Source organism: Saccopteryx bilineata, chromosome 2 (assembly GCF_036850765.1).
Source record: "Saccopteryx bilineata isolate mSacBil1 chromosome 2, mSacBil1_pri_phased_curated, whole genome shotgun sequence".
NCBI lineage: Eukaryota > Metazoa > Chordata > Mammalia > Chiroptera > Emballonuridae > Saccopteryx > Saccopteryx bilineata.
In genome coordinates, this window is record NC_089491.1 from 29,963,878 (window position 1) to 29,970,476 (window position 6,599).

At 38.2% G+C, this 6,599-nt stretch overlaps 1 non-coding gene across 1 annotated transcript; it reads left to right on the forward strand.

Moving 5' to 3' along the window:
- The first annotated feature begins 249 nt into the window (after positions 1–249).
- Positions 250–375, forward strand: LOC136327600 (U6atac minor spliceosomal RNA). The gene has a single exon (XR_010729787.1). It is a non-coding gene; the product is annotated as a U6atac minor spliceosomal RNA (small nuclear RNA).
- The last annotated feature ends 6,224 nt before the right edge of the window (positions 376–6,599 follow it).

Here is a 6,599-nt window from a genome sequence, read left to right on the forward strand (position 1 = left end):
AATTATTGTAGAAGTGGGATTAAATCCATTTCTCCATACTTTTAGCCTTATGTTCTACCAAGAGCAGATATTTTTTATTTCTCATTTCTTAACCTAATTTTACTGTATATCAACAGAGGATCTTACTTCTTCACTTTAAATTTAAAAGGCTGGAATTATATAGAAGCAAATCAGTCCAAACAGACCAAGAAGAATGATTCAGTGATGTGACTGATTTTTCCAGAAAATTTGAGTTTAAACACCCCTTCCGTGTTGTATGAAAGGAGAGAAGGTTAGCACTCCCCTTGACAAGGATGGGAGAGGCTCTCGGGCCTAACAACATGCATATGGTTAAGGCATTGCCACCTACTTCATGGCATCTAACCACTGTTTTTTTAAAACGCAACCTCAGCTGCTGCATGGTTGCAGGCAAAAATCATGCATTTTCCTCAGTGGATACAACAGTGAGAATAAACTGGTTTTGAAATGTTAAAAAACAAACAAACAAACAAAAAAACACCCCTTCCTTTTATCATACAAAATCGCATAGGGTTTTTCCTACATGTCTAAAGCTAGACCAGGCAGTGGCGCAGTGGATAAAGCGTTGGACTAGGATGTGTAGGGACCAGGTTTGAGACCCCGAGGTTGCTAGCTTGAGCACAGGCTCATCTGGTTTGAGCAAAGCTCACCAGCTTGAACCCAAGGTTGCTGGCTCGAGCAAGGGGTCTACTGTAGCCCCATGGTCAAGGCACATATGAGAAAGCAATCAATGAACAACTAAGGTGTTGCAATGAAAAACTGATGATTGATGCTTCTCATCTCTCTCCGTTCCTGTCTGTCTGTCCCTATCTATCCCTCTCTCTGTCTCTGTAAGAAAAAAAAAAAAGCTAGATGTTCCATAAAGGCAGTTGTACCTTAAGCTATGTCTAGTTCAAGTACAGAATGTTATTTACAATTTTTAGAATGTACTTATAAGACATTAAATCTCAACACCCTAGGTCTTTTATTTATCTAAAAGGCAACAAAAGGTAGTTAAATTGGTTTTTCCTTGGGCATGCTTTACCTCCCACCACTCCACTCAGGTAAGAAACGATGGCCTTAAATGTAGCTCTCAGAACTTGGGTGGAACGTGTCTGACACTTTGCACACAGATTTGCCTACAGGCACATAATCCCATGTGAAGCCAGCTGGAATACATTATGATAATAGGCAAAGTTATTTCCACAACTTCACTTTATTAGTAGGAAGCATTTATATGTGGGCATCATATTTCTCATGAGGTCTGATAGGGAACATCTTCAGAATAACTTTTCATATTTTCATTAATGTCTTCACACTGCAGAATATCTAAAAGCAAGAAGTTCAAACTTTCCGACCTAACGCAGCAGCTAAACCTTAGAGGCATCTTTGATGTCAGCTTATTTGCGAAGGAACAGGTCATATTGTTCATGGTGCTTTTTATACCTCAGGTTATGTTACTGAGGTCCACAGTTCATGTTGAAAAAATAATTTGTTAAATATTTTTGGTCATTTTTTACATATTTTTCATTTAGAAGAAATATCATGCTTCCATCATTTCTCCCAGTGTAGATAAAAATCTTACCACTCAATTTCATAAATGATTCTCAATTTCTTAAGGTACTTTTAAACTATTTGGAAAAGTTTCAATGCCCAACAGTAATGTAATGTTCTGTAATATTATTACTGTAATATTGTAATGTAAGTGTTAATGTAAGTGCTCTGAGCATGTTTACAGTAGGCTGGGCTAAGCTATGAAGTTTGGTAGGTTAAGTGCATTGTAATGCATTCCTGACTTACAATACTTTCAACTTACAGAAGGTTTATTAGGACACAACTTTATAATAAGTTAAGGAGCATCTATATTTCTTATACTTTAACTTTCATGATTTGTTCAAAGTGATATTCACTGTTATTCATTTTTGTTTACTGAAGGTATTTAAACAGATGATATGGAATTTGGTATGACCAAATGAATCAAAATTCTTAATATACATATTTGCCAAGTTATACAGTGGATAAAAAATTCCTCTCATCAAAGTTAGGTGTGCTATCAATAACCAAAAATGTCATGTTATATTTAGAAGACAATTTTTTAGAGCACTTCTTAACACTTAGGTGATGTGACCCTCAAACCAGCCCTGAATTCAAGGTAAGTAAATGTCATAAGAATATAAATGTAATGGTATGATGCCTTTCCTAGATGAAAGTTAAAATTACCCTTTAGAAATGAAATTGGGGAGAATACAAATGCAATGCATGAGATCATCCTGCCGTAGAAATGACACAATTCATGAGGCTGCCGGTAATTGAGTTATCAAAGACTCTAGAAAATACTAAAAATGTCATCAAGATCTTCTGTCTGCACATCCTAGGATGCGTGACTGCAATGCCATCTTAACCAAGAAAGGCTCTGTGATAACAGGGTGATAGGGTCTGCAAGACACTTACACGTGCTGCCTCAAACAAGCTGAAAATCACAGTGTATTTGCACTCTTCTTTCTGGAAGAGGTTTTCCTAATGAACCAGCACAAATATTTATTTGTGTATCTCTCCTTGAGGAAGGTTTGCTGCATCAGGCTAATGTGATTTGATGCCACAGACAATTAAAGTCCTCCAATTTATAATTCTTGTTGTTTCCACATTAACAAGATGAAACCCTATTTTGATAATACATTTGCTTAACCTGTGCCTTTCCAATGAGAATTGGAGGGTGCTGATCAGGCATGGAGATCATTCAGGTCTACTTAGAAATGACAAAATCACAAGGTGTTTTGGTATGATGGCAATGTAAAATCATATTGGTTACTTAGCAATTAAAACTTCTATTAAAAAGATATAACTCTTCCATTATATCTTCTATTAGGAAGATATAACTCTTCTTCAATAGAGTCCTGTTGAAATGAGCACTCACTATAAAATATTAAAAGGAAAACAAGCCTCACTAGAAAATAGGAAAGTTGGTATAAATATGTCACAAACTTCATATATTTATTCTACTCTAATTTATTGGTGCTCACTTAGAGGCAGATAGATCTCTACATGCTTGCAATATGTCAGGAAATAAAAGATACAAGATACCTGCCTGTATGTAGCTTACACTTTAATTGGAGGATTCAGAAAATAATGGCCAGAAGAAAAAATCAAGCTAAGTGATGTTGTGATTTGGGGGAATAAGAAGGGGATTTGTGGTACTAATAGTGAGGCCAGGGTATACTTCATTAACATGAAAATGGAGCAGAGACTTAAAAGAGGAGGGCGAATTAGGCAAACAGACAGCTGACAGCTAGTATACACCTGCCAGGGGGAACAGCTAGACTGAACGCTATACAAGTGTAATTTGAAGTTTTTCTCATAATACCACGTCTCAAATAGACTGCATACAAGAGAGCTTGATGGCACTACTTCTCTTGCCCAACCCAAAGCAGTTCAAGTAACTGGAGAAGAACCCAGTGGCAGCCTGCTAATCCTCTGTAACTTACAGGGTCATGGAATAGGCAGCCACTGTAATAGCAGAAGAGTATTTCATATCTTCAATTCAAAAACCTCTTTGAAATGGATTTATCTGAAGAATGAGGACAACTCAAAGAAGAAATAGAAAACTTCTACTCATTAAGAGTTTGAAAATAATTGCTTTAGCCTGGCCTGTGGTGGCACAGTGGATCAAGCATTGACCTGGAACGCTGAGGTCACCGGTTCAAAACCCTGGGTTTGCCTGGTTGAGGCACATATGGGAGTTGATACTTCCTGCTCCTCTCCCTTCTCTCTCTCTCTCTCTCTCTCTCTCTCTCTCTCCCCCCCCGTCTCTCTTCTCTAAAATGAATAAATAAATAAATAAATAAATAAGAAAATAATTGCTTTAGTTCTTGGATCTATTCAATTAAGCATTTATGAAAAAGAAAACTTGACAATGAAAAAGACTTGCATTGAGATGACTCTTGCTACAAACATGGTGATTTTAGCCTGTGATTTCCACTTGTTCCACCTTCCAAAATGGGAAAAAGTGATCAAAAAAATTTGAGGGCATCTATGTTAGCCTGAAAACCAGTGAAGGGTTTTTATTTTATTTTTATTTTATTTTATTTCTGAAGTTGGAAATGGGGAGGCAGTCAGACAGACTCCCTCATACACCTGACCAGGATCTACCTGGCAAGCTCACCAGGGGGCAATGCTCTGCCCATCTGGGGCTTCGCTCTGTTGCAACCAGAGCCATTCTAGTGCCTGAGGCAGAGGCCATGGAGCCATCCTCAGCGCCTGGGCCAACTTTGCTCCAATGGAGCCTTGGCTGCGGGAGGGGAAGAGAGAGACAGAGAGGAAGAAGAGGGGGAAGGGTGGAGAAGCAGATGAGCGCTTCTCCTGTGTGCCCTGGCCGGGAATCGAACCTGGGACTCCTGCATACCAGGCCGACGCTCTACCACTGAGCCAACCAGCCAGGGCCCCAGTGAAGGGTTTTTTAAAAAATTTTCTGGAAAATATACGGCAAACAAGATAGGTTTGACGGAAGAATCATTTAACTCATATGACTCACCGAAAAGAAAATTAATGAGGTAAATAAGTGAAAGTAGTGTATTTTAGCTACAACCTTGTGTCCACAGCAGCAGAAGCTGACTGAGGGGCAGCTGAAGGTCTGGCACAGATATAAAAGTTTACTAACATTATCTACTATATCCATCTGGAATAATTAGAAATGGTTAATGTGCATCTCTGGTGAACAGAAATAGATTAATTATAACCCTTGATTTATGACATTTTGAATAATTGGCCTGAGCAAGGACTTTTTATTCATTTGATTATGTATTTATTTATTTTCAATAATATAATGAACACCATCAAATTTACCTTCCAAGCCAAAACTTAAACAATAATATTAACTTAGTTCTACCTGTGTTGTCTTCCTCTAATTTGTCCTATAGCTGATAACTATATTAAATTTTGTTTGCCTTTTTTTTTGCTTTTTTAAAAGAAAAACATGATCACATATATAATGTATGGCAAATAAATACATTGTTTAATTTTGCTTCATATTGAATTTCATAACAGGGACTCATGTTAATATAGCCTTCTGGGTCTTGTTTTTGACTCATTGCATTTTGAGTACGGCAATGATTTTGCATTCAGCAGATGTGTTGCTTCTTTGGAAGTTCTGCAGCTGCCTTAGTACAGCACAGCCCTCAGCACTGGTGAAGCGACCACTGCCTGATCTTCCGGGGCCTCCTTCTGACCTGTGTGTCAGCATCTGTTCTTGACAGTACCATCCATGGCTTCATATTTCTGGTGTCCACGTATCAGCAAAACTCCCTCCTGGGTGCTGCTTTAGTCAAAATTAAAATAGAATCAGATAGAATTGAGTAAGAGTTTAATTTATTGTGCACAAAAGAACCGTTCACAAATGGAGAGTCTTCAAATCCAAAATAACGGTCTACAAAGTGAAAAAGAGGAAGTTGTTTAACCTTTTTGATGACTTTGTTGTTACAGTTGGGGTTTCCAGACAGCAGGGAATTGGTTAAAACTGATTATCTCATACCATTTTAGGACGATGACTTTAAGTTTCTTTTTTGATTATCAGAGGCATTTACAATAAATAACCTAAGTTAAGTTTTACTTTATGATCATGAAATAAGCTGTTTAATTTTGCTTAAGTGGCTTAAATTGTTTTATCTGTTCAGGGAAATTTCAAGCCTGGTCTTTATTTTATTTTAGTCTAACACTACAATAAAGATAGCTCAAACCAGACTACATTTCTTTTTTTTTTTTTTTTTTTTTAATTTTTTCTTTATTTTTTATTTATTCATTTTAGACAGGAGAGAGGGAGAGACAGAGAGAGAGGAGAGACAGAGAGAGAGAAGAGGGGAGGAGCTGGAAGCATCAACTCCCATATGTGCCTTGACCAGGCAAGCCCAGGGTTTCGAACCGGCAACCTCAGCATTTCCAGGTCGACAATTTATCCACTGCGCCACCACAGGTCAGGCCCAGACTACATTTCTTAGAAGCTATTTGGCCCATGTGAACTTTCCAATGCTGCTTTCACTATTGCCCTCTTCCCTTGTCCTGCCATAGGTAACTGCTCTAGCCAGGCTTTCCCCGAAGAGTTCCCCAGGAGGAACAGCGGCAACTTCTTGATGTTTAGGGACTGGATGCTTTGAGAGTCCCTGAGATTCATGTTTCATTCACCTAGGGCGTTCACTGAGCTCTATCTAGTATAAGGGTGAGGGCCTAAATGTTTCTTCAGTTTATCGGTGGTGGACCAACCTCCCTTCTTGTAGGAACTGTCAGTCTCTCTGAGAGCCTTCTCCACTTGGCTTGAAGGGCAAGGAAGCAGCTACCTGTCCTTCTGGTGAGAGGAAATGTTCTAGCATTCTCCACCAAAGGCAACTCACTGTTCAGAAAAACACTTCCCTTTAAATGCTTGCTCTCTGTTTACATGAAGTGAAAGACCAAATCATCAAGCTCAGATCTACTTGGCAGACTTTCCTTTTCTTTTTTCTCGCTTTTTAAGTCTTTCCTTTCCTCTCCTTTATTTTTTAAAGGAGGAAGTTTCTATCCATTGTTTTGAATTTTGACACTTTAGCTAATATTTCAGAGAAAATTGGAGAATATATCAA